Source organism: Dermacentor variabilis, chromosome 5, assembly GCF_050947875.1.
Source record: "Dermacentor variabilis isolate Ectoservices chromosome 5, ASM5094787v1, whole genome shotgun sequence".
Classification (NCBI taxonomy): Eukaryota; Metazoa; Arthropoda; class Arachnida; order Ixodida; family Ixodidae; genus Dermacentor; species Dermacentor variabilis.
Window position 1 is genome coordinate 155,015,083 of NC_134572.1, and position 16,195 is coordinate 155,031,277.

Sequence of the window (16,195 nt, forward strand, 5' to 3'; positions counted from 1 at the left end):
AATTCGCAAAGCTTTCGTCACTATTTAAGTAACTCGTTGGGCGAAAATCGGAACTTTTCAAGTTTTGCAAGCACATTTTTTGAGTCTTACAAGATCTGCACTACGCAAGTCCTTGTTCGAAGTGTATACGCTGCATTCGACGGGAATAATAATGTATAAGAGCAATTAGAAGACGCACACAACGTGCTTACGGCCGTAGAGGAACACTGGATCACTATAATATGCCGCGGAAAGTTCAGTCAACTTCGCGCAGACGCTTACAAAAATTAGGTACGAGACGATGGTGAGAATACTGCGCGTCGTTGTCTCCGTTTACTCCAGTTCCCAGAATATGGTCAGTTATCCGATCTTTTACTGGTCCACTTACCCAGAGTCATCCCTTCCGAGCCCTTGCCGCAGCACGAAGCCCTTCAGAAATATCTGTTGCTGATGAAATCTCTCAACTTATATCCAGACCAGGAATTCCGTTTGCTTGCCTACAATTTATAAGTTCGACAACACTAGCACAACAGACGGTTTGTGCGTGCTTTACATCACAACATCATCAATTGACTGTGAGTTTAGTTTAAATGAATTGAAATGTGCTCTTTCCTCAAGCCGTCCAAATACCACCGCAGGCCCAGATGGTGTTACGTATGTGATGTTAATGAACCTAGGTCCAGCAGGAAGAATGGCTCTTTTGGAGATATTTACTGATATCAGAATTAGAGAGACTCTTCCAGATTCGGAGAATTTGCTCGGGTACTTCCAGTACTGATACCAGGAAAGACTCCCCTATGTATTGACTGCTATTGACCCGTCAGTCTCACAAGCTCTTTTTCCACACTAATGGAGAAGATGATAGACAGTCGACCACAATGGTGGTGTGAACATACAAATGTACTTTCCAACTAGATCACTGGTTTTCGAGAAAATGCGTGTGCACTGCATGCAGTATTAGACACTGCCACATGCGTTGAACGTGAATGAATTTGTGGAAATGTTACAGAAGCAGTATCCTTAGAGATTCAAAAAGCATTCGACACTCTTTGTAACATACACGTCCTTGCTGGTATGTTAGAGCTTAGCCTACACGGTTGAACACAGCGGTAGGTATCACATTTTTGGAAAGATAGAGAAATATTTATGCAAACAATCGAACGAAAGAGTAATTAGCACAGCATCATGCAGGGCATTCCGCAGGGCAGTTTTGTCAGTCCGTTTTATTCAACTGTGTCATGGAAGCTTTGACACAATAGCTCCCCTCTGGTCTACAGTATTCTCTGTACGCAGACATCTGCAGTTGGGCCTCAAGATCTCATATACAAAACATTCAAACAACGCTGGAAGAGAGACTTGATAGTATCGACGCCACTTTGAAAGAAAGGTGCATCAGTCGTTCAAGCGCAAAGACTACTGTACTTCCTTTGACTAGACGCCAGATGAATAATTTCTAACTTACGCCTAATGGGCAAACTTTGACGTTTGTCAAAGAGCATAAGTGTCTTGGAGTTATTCTTGACCGCCAGCTGACATGGGCAGCGCAGATCCGCCCAATTGAAAAGGAGATTAATGCTGTATTAAACCTACTTCGGCCAATCGCAGGCACAACGTGGGGGGGATCACTCTCTTCACTACTACAAGTCCCCCCCCCCCATAACGCACTGATAAAACAAAAAAAAATTGCTTACTCGTCACCTATTCTCCATGGTTTATCACAAACGTCTGAGCAACGTCTTCAACGTTTACTGGCGAGGAAGCTGCGAGTGTGGCTTGGGGTTCCGCAGGCTACCTGGAGTTCTTTAGTTATTGCTGAAGCTCGTCACCCACCACTTCCGGTCAAACGAATGGTTGAAACATGCCGACATAGGTGTCGCATCTTAACTCAACACGAGAAGCATCCATTAAACCCTGCGCTTAGCGAAAGAAACAACAGCAAATTTCACAATGCTGTTGGAGAACGTAAAACATTGCACCAAGATAATATTTGTGCAACGTCGATGTTAGTTACCCACCGTGGATTTTATTATGTGCTAAACAAGAAGTATGGATTGATGGGATTATATCTAAGAGAAAAATGTTCATACTTGACGCACAACAACTGGTACTGTTCCACGTTTACTCATTATATCCCCAGTGCATCGATGTGCATGCAGATGGTTCGCGTCATCAAAATTACGTGACTTCAGCATTCGTCATCCCACATTTAGCGCTACAGCAAACATTTAAATTATCCCGAGAGATAACTTGCACCGTTGCAGAATGGTTTGCAATCCTGTGTGCTTTGCGTTTCATGCCACAAGAAAAGAATTTGAAAAAATGGGTTATCTCTAGCAATTCGCAAGCTGTTCTCGCAATACTACAGTGCAAAAAGAAAAATTCTATGAAAACTTTCCAATTGTATGAGACGCTCAAAGAACTTACAAAAGCAATCGTAATGAAACATATGATTGCATTTCAGTGGATACCTAGGCACTGAAATATTCCTGGTAATACTGTAGCGGACACAGATGCGAATAGCAATCACAATAACGCGGAGACAACCAATCTTCTTCTATTGCGTAGTGCAGTCCATCTGATCCTGAGACAGATTTCCTGTCGCCTCAGCGAAACTATCTGGTTTGAGCAGCAAACTAAGAATTCCGAGTTATACTTTATAGACCCTTGCATAAACTTATCAATGCCGGAAAATCTACGTGAAAACAGAAATCTTTAGACATTGGTACGCCGCCTGCGGCTTGATACAGCATTTACGATGCACTACTTGTGCAGAATAAATCGTTTATCTAGTCCGCAGTGTTCTTGTGGCCATCCAAACGAAGACGTGCATCACGTTCTCCTCGAGTGCACGAAATACGATCCACAAAGAAGGGCACTGCAAGCAAATTTGTTAATGTTAGACAGAAAACCACTCAACCTAAAAAAGATACTTGGCCCATGGCCAACTACGGGCCTTCAGGAAAGAGCAGATCTGAGAAAGTTTTTAGAGGACACCAACATTATGGGAAAATATTACGTTTGAGATGATCCTAAGATACTAAGTGAGTAACATAAACATTGTTATGGGTTCGAAATTGATTTATGTAGTGATCGCAACTTTTACGCAATGTCTATATTTCTGTTCTGCACCTGCAGTATATTTCATGTGTTGTGTGTTTTGGCTGTTCAAGATGTCTTACGTTATATATGCATACGAGTACTGAACTCGTTGCCAAAGCTTTTCGATTCACGTACTGTTGGTCTGTTTATTTTTTATTCAGCCTGTGTTCTACTGAGTATCATATTATGTGTCACTATTCACCCTTTTCACGCAAAGTTGTTTCGTTTGCCAAGTTAGACGGAGTAGCTCATTCCATCCATAAAGGCGCCAACCTCCTTCTAATATTTACTTAAACAAAAAAATTACTCGTGGCGCTGCTTCCACGTGCCTCGGCGTCTTCTACAACAGCAGGATCGTTCGCGAACCTCGCTGTAACTACACGAACGTGCTCCTACGGCTGCTCGCGCGTTGGTCATCATGGTCTCCTCAGGTCGCTCGGCTGCAGCTCACTATGCCAACGTTCAGATACTGCCTCTCCCTCTGCAAAGGCACTGACGGCAATGGCCCACTGCCAGTCGGTGAGATTGTTTTGGTATCAAATTCTTTTTATCTATATATCGCGATAGAAAAACATTAATGTATGTAACGAATGTATAACATGATCCAACCCGCATGTGTAAAAATATATATTCATGCGTACCGTTAGACACGATGACCACCGCTCAAGACAACAAATGTGTTCCTACAGTTGCAAATTCTGTATGACCCTTCACGCGTGTGCTACACAGCCTCACTGGTATTTTAGCTTCAGAGGGTAGAGTGGCTCACGATGTTCTTCGTGGCTTTTTTTATTCTAAACATTATCGTGGTATAAGCGAAGCCTATATTTCCTCGCGAATGCCTGTAAGAACAAATATTTTTATTGTGATGAGATCTGGGTAGCGAGTTCGATCCCGGCGGCTGCAGCGGCGCTTACATGGAGGCGAAACTTAAAATAAACCTTGTTTATTTCTATACCGGTGCACGTTAATGCACTCTCCATCACTGGAGTCGCCAACTTTGAGACGTGCCTTCTATTCAGGTCCTGGTTGAAGCACGTAAACCTCAAAAATTTTACCTACTAGAAATTGTAATAATCTCAAAATGTGAAATCCCGATCACATGGCGTTAACAATAATGAAGTAAGACACATTTTCTTTCTACAAACGTTCACTCACCACCGTTTCACAATGTCACCTAGAATCTCAATGTCGGTACTATACACTAACGTAGTTTACAAGACGCCTAATAACATGTATGATAATAAAGAATGAAAAATAAATTGGCCGCCAATTACGCTTCTTGGAAATGCGATCTTTGAGCGCAGCTCTTGCCTTTCTTCTACAACAGGCAACCGTATACAGAATTCGCAGTGCCGAATGAAGGCGGTTCCACATTTCACATTGGGCAGCACACGCCGGCATCCGCCGCTATCGAGCCAGCGTTCCAGCTACTTGCCATCGCGCCAAGTTATAATCTAGACAGTTTTAACGCGACAGCGGTAAGGAACTCGTGCCACAGGCAAGTTGGTGTCGTCGGTGTCGGTGGCGTTGGCCGTAAGAGAAAAATGGCGGAAGGCAATTCATAAATAAAAAAAACAACTTGGAAGATGGGCTTGGTGGGAATCGAACCAGGGTCTCCGGAGTGCGAGTCGGTGACGCGACCTCTCAGCTATGACTTTTTTTTCTTTCTTTCATGGTATTTATTACAGTAGCAACAACCCGACATTCACCACTTCTGCATAGTCAGAGAATGGAGAGCACAATTATCGTCACTCAGAGAAAAGGCATCCTTGATACTGTGGGTATAAATGTTGGTTTCACTTTAGAAAGGTGGTAAGGATAGGCACCTTTAGGCACCTTTAGAAGGGTGGTAAGTCCGGCTGGGAACCTCTTTTAGCTGTAGTGTCATTTGGATGAAATGTGCCCTGCTAGGTAGGACCGTTTCAGCGTTTCGGTCTATCATTCGCGTTTTCTACAAACTGCGTATTCCGATGAGAAAAAAACATATCGAAAGGTGCAATATTATCACAGGTCGGCAGCAGGTATCGCACAGTATGAGCGTTAAGCTCAAAGTGTTTTTTTAAGTGCGTTGGAGGACATCCCAACATAGTATGGCGTCTGTGCAGCTAATAAAACAATGTTCAGTCGTCCCTGTCACGTCACAAAGGCGACAGTTAACAGAAGAGACAAAGATACCCTTTTTTGTGTACCCATGTTTTCACCGATATGGTTTCACTATGAAGTTTATAAAAGAATGTTTTGCAGCAAGGGGATATGTACATCTTACGAACTCGCTTTAGTACATCGTAACCTGGCCCTTGAATGTATGGTGATCGGTAAAATGGAGGTGGATAAAGCAAAGACAGTAAATCCTTGTATAACGTTTTACGCGACACAGAGTACAAGTATTCAGTGGAAAACCGCACTGTCAGGAACGAACCGCGAAGTAAGCTTCTTGCATGAGCCCCCACAAAATTTGGAAGAAACAATTAAATCAGGTAACGCATTAACAAGTGGGACTTGCATGAATGACCGAATTATAGGATGCTATGTATCGCGAATAAAAGAAGAAACGAGACACTATTCGCCGCACATAAAGATGTACTAAACCCATCCCACTTTCACTAAAGGGCCTGAAAATATTGTATCGCCTCATGGGCTCAAAAGTTGAAGACCATACGAAGGTTGCAAAGATTCGGTGAAAGCGTTGGATGCAGAGCCTGGCACAATCTATATCTTGCAATACATAGTAAATATTTGTCGCCAAGAACTCATTGCAGGCCTCGGCTTCACCAAAAATCGAAAGTCGGTATGGAACGAATGTCTGGGCGTAATTTTGCAGGGCCGAAACCCGTTCTTTCCAATAGTCTGCGCTAAATTTATATGCGCCTAGTGGCATGCCGAGATACTTTCGCGGGACACCGGTCCACTTAACGCCTGCAAACTGTTCTGGAGTATAGCACCATTAGCCAAACCGCTAAGCTTTTTGCGGAGTTCATTCCTCCTCCTGATACGTTGCTAAATTCCTCTATTGTTGATACAATTGTTGAGTTCGATGGTTTAAAGCGGGACAAAACGCCTCTAGTGAACGCGGTGTTACCTGAGAAGCATGCCGTAAAAAGATATACTGCTGTGTATATCGGTAATTATGAGCGTGTAAATTGCAGAAATGGCATTTAAACACGTAGCAAAGTATGTTTCTGCTACATTTCTTCTTCGCTTGGCGCACACGCAGAGCCATATTGCGGCAACACAGAAGACCCCCTCTTCGCAAGCTACGGCGCTGCCCCGACAGGCGGTGCGACACTCGCCCGCTTCTCCCCTTCGTCTCGTTTGAGCGTATTGCGCCCGTGCGGGGACTGGTGCGAGGATGCTACAATACCCTTGCGTTTAATAGGTTTTCTCGCTCTCTCCCCTTCCTACTTCCAGCGTCCGTCACTCGAACCCTCGGTTTAGGCGACGCGGCTCCTCTTTCCGCTCACCGCGCGATTCCTAGATGCAGCGTCCGATGCGGGAGGCCTCTGACCTGATTGCTGCGCCATAGCGCGTCTAGTGAGAAAGCATCCCTTGCGATGTGCGCCGTGCTGCTAGCGAGGAGTCATGCGCCTGCGTGGAGCTCCAAGCAAGCTAGAGGACCAACCCATCTAGGTGTCAGCCCCATGGTCGCGTCCGCCTTCATGGTGCGTCGCGACCCGGCTGTCCGTGCCGATCACGACGTTTGGCTCGCGCATATCGTTTCTCCCTCCGCGACACCGAGTTCTTTGGTTCGTTCCGCTTACCCAGGCGCACGTTTTGTCTTTGTGTTACTCTTGAGCATGCCGAGCGAATGAGTGGGCGGTGCGAAAGGATTGCGATAACGCTTTCGCGTTCGACACTTCAAGGCGAAGCTTAAGCGTCCTCCAAGTTTTTTAATTCTACTTACGCTGTGTACGCGACAGCGTTGCGTACGTAAGATCGCTACGTTCTGCAAAGTTCGCATGTGCTGAACGCAATGTGAACGGTGCATGATGCCTAAGCGGCCGCTGCGTACGCATGCATCCAATTCTTGCGTGCGTACGTGGGGAGCCTTGTGTGCTGCTTTGGTGGTTCTCGTTTGTTCAGTAAGGCGCCATACAAAAGAATTTCGCAAAATGGCGGCGTCAAAGGAGACCAGCTGAAGGCGATACTATTTCATGGCCTACGACCTGGCTTTACTGCTTGAAGTGAACCTGTAGACACCATTCGAGGATTCTACACGGTGGACATACCAAAAAATATCACCTTTGTTTTTTTGAAAGTGCTCAGCGTGCGCGGTTTGCGCGACAGTATTGACCTCGTGTTAGCGCAGTTCGTCGCAAATGATCGTGCCACCCTCAGGAAGCGAGTACTCGGTTTTTATTTTTGTCAACATGATTAGTTTATTGCGTACATATCAAGTTTGGTGTCTCTTCAAGGCATAATCCGACGTGTCCGACGTAGCGGGAACGTGGGCACACGTTACATTACGTTACGTTACGTTGGCGAGAACAACGTCTGTAGTTCGACCAATGGTTCGACGCGGTGGTGGACGCGACCAAAGCCCTCCGACGCGCCCAGCGTCTAACGACGCTCGCCCGCTTACGTAAGCGTTTCCCAGTACTAAAAGCCCCCACGTGACGCGCGCTGCTATCTTCCGCAAAGCTCCTGCGTGCTGTATCATGGCGCAGCACCAAAATTGTCTATTGGCTCACCGCCGCAGAGAAGAAGGGGGTAGATTAGCAATTATTAACGCGATAGCGTTAAGGAGCTCGTGTCGCAGAAAAGCCGGTGTCGTCGGCGTCGGCGTCGGTGTCGGCGTCGGCGTCCGCGGCGTTGGCCGTGAGCGATAAATCACGGCAGGCACTTCATAAATAAAAAGCAACTTCCAAGATGGGATGGGTGGGAATCGAACCAGGGTCTCCGGAGTGTGAGACGGAGACGTTACCACTGAGCCACGAGTTCGATGCTTCAAAGCGGTACAAAAGCGCCTCTAGTGAACGCGGTGTTACCTTAGAAACGAGCTGTTTCTAAGGCTCAGGCGTGCGTCGCTTCCTGAGGCGCGCATTTCGTTGTCGCGCCGAACGCTGCGTTGCTCGAAGCTCACCGCGTCCGATGCGGGGCGGGTAGTCGCTGCGCCGTAGCCCAATACCCCTTGGCGGGTCGACGGGAACGCTGTCGCGTTCCACTCTTGAAGGCGAAGCTTAAGCGTCCTCCAATTTTTATTTATTGTTTCTTCAAAACTAATGTTTAACCGTCTCGGAAGAGAACAGCAGTTTACGATAGCTAGCGAGGCACTAGAAGTGGTAAGGGAATACATCTACTTAGGGCATGTAGTGACCGCGGATCCGGATCATGACACTGAAACAATCAGAACAATAACAATGGGCTGGGGTACGTTTGGCAGGCATTCTCAGATCATGAAAACCAGGTTGCCATTATCCCTCACGAGAAAAGCGTATACCCACCTGTGGCTTACCAGTACTCACGTACGGGGCAGAAACCTAGAGGCTTACGAAAACTTTTATACTGAAGTTGAGGATGACGCAACGAGCTATGGAAAGAAGAATGGTAGTGGTAACGTTAAGGGAAAGGAAAAAGCAGATTGGGTGAAGAAACAAACTCGAGTTATTGACATCTTAGTTAAAATCAAGAAAAAGAAATGGGCATGGGCAGGACATGTAATGAGGAGGGAAGATAATCGAAGGTCATTAAGGGTTAAGGACTGGATTCCAAGGGAAGGGAATCGTAGCAGTGGGCGGTAATGGTTAGGTGGGCGGATGAGAATAATAGGTTTGCAGGGATGACAAGGCCACAATTAGTACATGACCAGGGTAGTTGGAAAAGTATAGGAGAGGCCTTTGCCATGCAGTGCGCGTAACTAGACTAATGATGATGATGATGATGTTTCGTCTTAGATGAGATGAGGAAACGAGTGGACAGCCGCGATATTGTGTAGAGGTCACACACTCACTCCGTCACAAAGAGGCCTCAATGTGGCCGTACAAAGTTGGAGTGGAAAGTAGATGCAAGAGAACGAAACGCTATAACTGTATTTCGGGTTACTGCCACGGTACTGCGCTAGGAAATGGCAGGTATAGGGCAAAAGTGGAGGCAGGAGAAGGACAGCCAGGCGCAAGCACTGCCATAGACACCAAATGCCACTGAGCAACGCGCCGTGCAAACGGGGAAGCGATAGACACGGCTGGGAGCCGTACCGCGCCACGACGCAGATGCGTAGGATCGAAGAGCCGTTGATTACATTCGAGGCGAATAGTAGCGCCCGCCGCCTGCAGCGCGGCAGTGCCAAGACAGCATGACAAGCAATGGCGAGGTCGGAGAGGACAGTAGCGGTGAGAGCCATGGCAACCGCGCTGCGCGGGGGCACGGGGTGCGAACATAGGCGAGAACACGCAATCCGGCTCTAGAGGAGAAGCGGAGAGCAAGGCTTGCGCCGTGCGCGGGAGAAGCACCAGGAGCGCGCGCAGCTAGAGCAGCACGCTGGCCCCGGCTGCGGAGCTGGATACGCCGAGGCAAAACAGCGAGGCCAACGGCGACACGAAACGCGGGAACGTGCACCTAAGAGCTGCGCTCCAAAACACTCGTGAATATTTTGGGGAGAAAACGGGGAAGGCAGGAGATAAAACTAGTCGAAGTAAAGCGAGTTTTCACTTCGTGCGTATTTCTATTTGGGGTTGATTTTAGTTGTAAGGTCACATTGGGAAGGCGTATGCAAGTTTTCCGCCGCGGGTGAGAACATAATTTATTGCAAAGGAATGATGTTCACTCATTTTTTGCGGGCACTAAAATGACTAAAATTTCTGCTGCGAGGATTGATTACACGCTGTACTAACCGGAACCCTTTACTCAGATGCTCATTACTTGATAATGTTGTGTGGAATTATAAGCCAAGCATATTTTGCCGCACATCTGCCAATTATGCAGTATCTTTCTAGTCATACAGAATAAGCGTGTAGACGAGCCGTTCGTAAAAATACTGAAAGATATCTATTACGGTTGCACAGCCACCGTAGTCCTCCAGAAACAAAGCAACATAATCCCAATAAAGAAAGGCGTCAGGCAGGGAGATACGATCTGTCAAATGCTATTCACGGCATTTTCATAGGTGGTATTCAGATACCTGGATTGGGAAGAATTGGGGATAAGAGTTAATGGAGAATATCTTAGGAACTTGTGCTTCGCTGGTGATACTGCCTTGCTTAGTAACTCAGGGGACCAATTGCAATGCATGCTCACTGACCTGGAGAGGCAAAGCAGAAGTTTGGGCCTAAAAATTATTCTGCAGAAAACTAAAATATTGTTTAACAGTCTCGGAAGAGAACAGCAGTTTATAATAGGTAGCGAGGCACTGGAAATGGTAAGGGAATACATCTACTCAGGGCAGGTAGTGACCTAAGTAGAAAGTGTATAACCAGCTGTGTCTTGCCAGTACTCATGGACGGTGCAAAAACTTGGAAGCCTATGAAAGGGGTTCTACTTAAATTCAGGACGGCGCAACGAGCTATGGATAGAAGAATGATGGGTGTAACGTTAAGGGATAAGAAAAGTGCAGATCGGGTGAGGGAACAAACAAGGTAATGACACCTTAGCTGAAATCACGAAGAAGAAATGGGCATGGGCAGGACATGAATGACCGATTGTCATTAAGGGTTACGGGCTGGATTCCAAGGGAAGGGAATCGTAGCAGGGGGCGGCAGAAAGTTAGGTGGGTGGATGAGATTAAGAACTTTGCAGGGACAACATGGCCGCAATTAGTACATGACCGGGGTAGTTGGAGAAGTATGGCAGAGGTCTTTGCCCTCAAGTGGGCGTAACCAGGCTGATGATGATATTTTTTTTTCTTAAATTGAGAAAGGGTTTTGCAATCATTTGCGCAGTTTATCATTAAAGGATAAGTGTTACAGAGAGTAACTATTTGGTTGTATATGATCTGAGTACCATAATTTGTGCGTGACTTCGACCGAACCATAGATACAGTGCGCAAGTTATAGGTAAGGTTCCTGTTTAAGTACTTAGTGCAGAAGGATGTAAAATCATGCTTAATCTTATGAAAAATAAGTACAGCCAATGAGAAACTGTAAAGTTGATAGTACGGCAGTACCTTAACTGCGTCGCACAGGGATTCTTTGGTAACAGGTGCAGAACGGAGTACCGTCTTGAACGCCCTGAATTCAAGCGAAAAAATGCGGTCTGAATCTGATTTGTTACATGTACCCGAATCTAGCTGAAAGTACATAAAATAGGAATGAACTACGGAAAAATAAATCTGCTTTCTCAAACGCAGAGGCGAGAGATATTTCACGCGCTGCAACAAACCGATAAACCTATATGCTTTCAAACGAACCTGATCCACGTGACCTGTCCATGTTAGTTCATATTTGAAACAGACGCCCAGGAAGCGGCAAGAATTTGTTAGTGATGTATTGGTATTATAGATCTGTAGTTGGATGTGATGATTGAGGGGCTTATTTTTTGGGCGGAAATCAATATATTGTGTTTTCTTTATATTTATGTCAAGTTCGTTGTTATTTAACCAGATCTGTAGCTGACTCAGCCACTGATTTGCATATTATTCAAGAGAGACTAGATTTGGACCAGAAAAGAAGACAGTGTCATCCGCGTAAAGGATAATATCAGGTGTCAGGGGGATGTTAATGAGGTCATTGATGTATAAAGTAAATAACAAAGGCCCAAGAATAGATCCTTCCGGCACACTGCACTTAATTATTCCTATATCTGACAGAAATTGAGTCATACTAGTGTATTGTTTTCTTCCTTTCAGGTAACTGTATATCAGCTCATGTGCTAGTCCTCTCATACCATATTTTCCCAGTTTTTCCATCAGAATTTCACGTTTAATAGAATCAAGGGCTTTTCGGAAGCCAACAAAAATGTCCACTGTATGTAGTTTCTGTTCAAAAGTTTTCCAAAATGCGGTCCTTTATGTATAGCAGTGCTGTCTCCGTTGAATTCCCAGCCTAAAATCCATATAGTGGTTTACATATTATATTATGAGCGTTTAAAAATTTCTTTAATCTCGTGTACATTATGCGTACGGGTATCTTAGAAATGAGCGGTGAAGCAGAGATAGGTCTGTAGTCATTCAGATCATTTTTTTCTCCTCCTTTGAATAATAAGGTTACACGCGCAACTTTCATTTTATCAGGGAATATACCGGTCTCTAATATGAGATTACAAATATATACTAGAGGACTCACAAGTAATGGAAGTACGACCTTGATGGGGCGTGTACTAATATCGTCATTTCCTGGCGAGCACCCATCCTTCATTGCCTTTACAACACTTACAACTTCTTCATTCTATGTAGGTATCAGAAACAGTGAATTGCTATTAGTAGAAGGAACATATGAAGCGATATGCGTTAACGCTTGGCTCATGCGTGAGCAATTTGGTGAACCTGCATTGAGAAAATGTACGTTAAGCTTGTTTGCAAGTGGCACACCTGAAACTCTTTTACCGTCGATGTAAAAATCCAGCGGAATGCGTGCTTTGCCAACTTTTATGATCTTGTTAGCTGCTTGCCACAATAATTTAGGACTATTCATGACTGTAGAAAATTTGTTGTCGTAGTAAGCTGACTTTGCTTTCTTAAAATCTGAAGTTAAGTTGTTACGGAATTTTTTAAATTCCGTGAAATGAACCGGTCCTTTCGTTTTTATAAGACGAGCAAACAGCCAGTTTTTTTTCTGTTTATACGTCTGTATAATGCCGGAGTAATGCAATATTTTCTTATCCTCCTGTGCTTTTTTATAGGCAGGAGTCGAAAAGCACTGTTATAGTGGTGAAGCACTTTCTTTAAAAAAATGTTATATGCCTTACACGGGTTGCTTTCACTATATATATCATCCCAGACTACGTCAGCCATCAGTGAATGGAACTGCGCAATGTTATTTTCACTGATTATTTGTCGGAGGAATTTGGTTCTATCCATTTTTTTCACCAACGAAAAGAAGGAAAAAAAAAGGAACGTGATCACTTAAGCTCGTCAGAATTACACCGGATGTTAGTTTATTTAAAGGTAAATTAGTAAAGCAGAAGTCTATGAGCTTTTCAGCGTGTTCTCTACAATATTTTCGCAACCATATGATAACATCAAATGCAGGAGGTGCACCTGGCTAGCACTGTTTCTTAATAGATCAATATCCATGTCACCAAATATAATAACATGTCGTTTATTGAAGGTAGCATATTCAAGAAAAGACTCAACGTAAGTAAGAGAGGTGCAAACTAATCCGTGAGGGGTTCGGTACGTGAGAAGTATAATTGCATTATGATTGGTCACACCGACTGTCTCAAAATCATCACACACAATGGTGAATTCCGGAAGAACCCCGTAATCAATCTCTTGTTTTATATACAAAGATACGCCGCCGCCACGTCTTTCTTTCCTGAATACAGAGACGCTGTCATAACTTGTTAACTGTGTAAAATCGCTATTTGACATGTACAATGTTTCTATAAATCCAATTATGTCAAAGTGACATTTTATGAGCTCGAGATTAGCCTAAATTTCATCAATCTTATTTCTGAGGCTCTGTGCATTTAAATGATATAAGGAGAAATATTTGCAATAGCTATTTTCATTTATGAACGTGTTAAGGGAGTCGCTAGTATAATACAGCGTGAGGGTTATTAATAACAGCAGCAATAAAAAAGAAACCAACTTAAGCAATTAGCTCAAGGTCTTGTTCAGAGGCAATACTTATTGCCCTTGCGCCAGGTTCTTTCCTCACAAAGACCCTTCCATCGGAACACCACTAAAATTGGTAGCCTTATTCGCATGCTCTTGATTTGGCAAGCCATAAAAGCTTTCTGTCCAGTGCCATCAGATTATCGAAAAAGGAAATGTCTTTGTCACACTTCTTCACAATTTTACACTTTGCAAGTCATTTTGCTTTCACCGATTGGCGGGAAAAGGTTATCAGAATGATCGGCACTTTGTTCACAGGTGCTGGCAGTAGATGCAAACCGTCCGCATCACGATCATTCACCAGAGGCAGCTCGAGTTTCTTAGCAAGATTATTCAGTTTTCCGAAAGGCTTTCTTTTTCGGTGAATGATACATCGTGAATTTCCATGTTGTGACGCCTACTGTATTTCTGCAATTACGTTAGTTCCTTAGTTAGCCTTGCTACTTCATTTTTGTCTTGGTGCGCCTTTAAGACTTCTACTCTCTTGCTAAGGCTCTCGATCTGCCCCTCATGTCTGTCAGAAGTTTGTAGGAGAGCATCATACTTGTCTGACACATGTTGAACAAACTTTTCAATGTTACCGACAGTTTATTTAGGTTTCACAAGTGTTCCACTTTGGCACTTAGATTTACCAGACTGCCTTTAATCGCAGCAATTTGTTTAATGATAGTTGCAGGTAAGTCATTCCTACGTTGCACTTTGCGCGAAGCGTACATGCTACATGTTGGACACTTCAATGTGCTCTTTGCTTCCTTATTTTTCGTCTTGAACACGCGTTCACTTATGCCAGAACATTTGCCAAGGTGGTAGCATTGACAACACTCAACACATTTCATAGATTCCTCATTTGAAAGTTCTTTGAAAGACAAGTATCGGTTGTTTAGTAGCAGTAGCAGTAATCCCAACAGACTGCCAAGCAGCAGCTCGCAACTATCAAAAAGGACGCATATCAGAAACCGCAGTCAAACTACTTAGAAATCACATCGCACGCGCCCCACTCCACGACACCCACACACACTGGGTACCAGGGCATCATGGCATGGCAGGAAATGAGGCGGCACACGCCGCTGCCCGAGAGCATACAAGCCGGCTTTTCCTGCCATACCACTCCATGCCGGCCACCAACGTTGATGACATCGCCCTAAAGTACTCGGAGCTTTTGCAACACCGCCGAAACTGCAGAAGAATGTACGTTTCACCACACAAGAATCCGAGCGAAGAAGTAATCCTGCGCCGCCTACAGACCAACACCAATTTACACGGAATAATCATGCACAGACTATATCCTATGCAGGGGCCCTATAACGTAAGACTATTCCAATGTGTTTTTATTCCAATCTTCTGACGTCAAATTTGCATAACCGCATACGCAATCATCGGGGGGTCACCCGCCGGGTTCTCTGAACGGACCAATCAAACGCTCTCCTTCTTCTTAGGAGGTCACTTTTGTTTGCTTGAAAAACGAATAACTTTGCCTACACTGAGCGGCTTGTCTTATCTAATCGTCTCACAAGAGGCGAGGAGCACGCTCAAGGGGAGAGGTATTCGATAAGGCCGAGCCAGTGCACTGAAAATCGATAACCGGATGAAGAGAGTGGTGCCGGCGTCTGTGAATGTTCCGCTTTCCCATATTTAGCTTGCGGTGACTCGTCGACAATTGCGGCGGCATGCAAAGAAAGCATAAGAATGACGCTAAAACGGATCCTCAGCAAAGGAGAGTTGGCAGAACGAGGTCTTAAACGGGCCGAAAGTGCTCGAAAATGTTACATGGCCACATAGAAAGCTTTATTACACGCAAATAAACGCATGCTCTTCGACAGGTGCGAGTAGCCGGTGCCTGAGCGATCGGCGCAGCCGTCATTTATTTCTTTCGGAACGGGGCAGCCTGCGGCTATTCAGAAGAAAATTCAGTTTTGTTCCGCATATTATTGCATCTTATGGCGTGCACGTCACTCTGACGCGGTGAGTTTTTGCGGTTTTGTGAACTCGCGTGAGAGGCAGGTGAAATGGGCGCAGCCCGAAAACTTTTGACCAATGGCAGAGGGCTAATGGCGAAGAGGCGTCGAATCAGCAATGACTATTTTTCTTTTGTTCGGTGCACACGTTATATCAGATGAGGAGATATCGCGGTTTTCGTGACGTCGCGTGACAAACAGGTGAAAGGGGGGTGGTCCAAAAAGGTTTCGACCAATCACAGAAGGCTTATTGCAAAATTGGAATAGAAAAGTTTGGAATAGTTTTACCTTATAGAGCCACAGTACTCGTACAGATGCCCCCATTGCGACGTCCCAGACACCCTGCAACAAATGTTCCAGGATTGTCCACTGCGTTACAGATCCGTAGACGACAATTCACAAGCCCCTCAAGACGACTCCGAAGAAAGCCGCCCCATACAAGCACAAGAAGAGC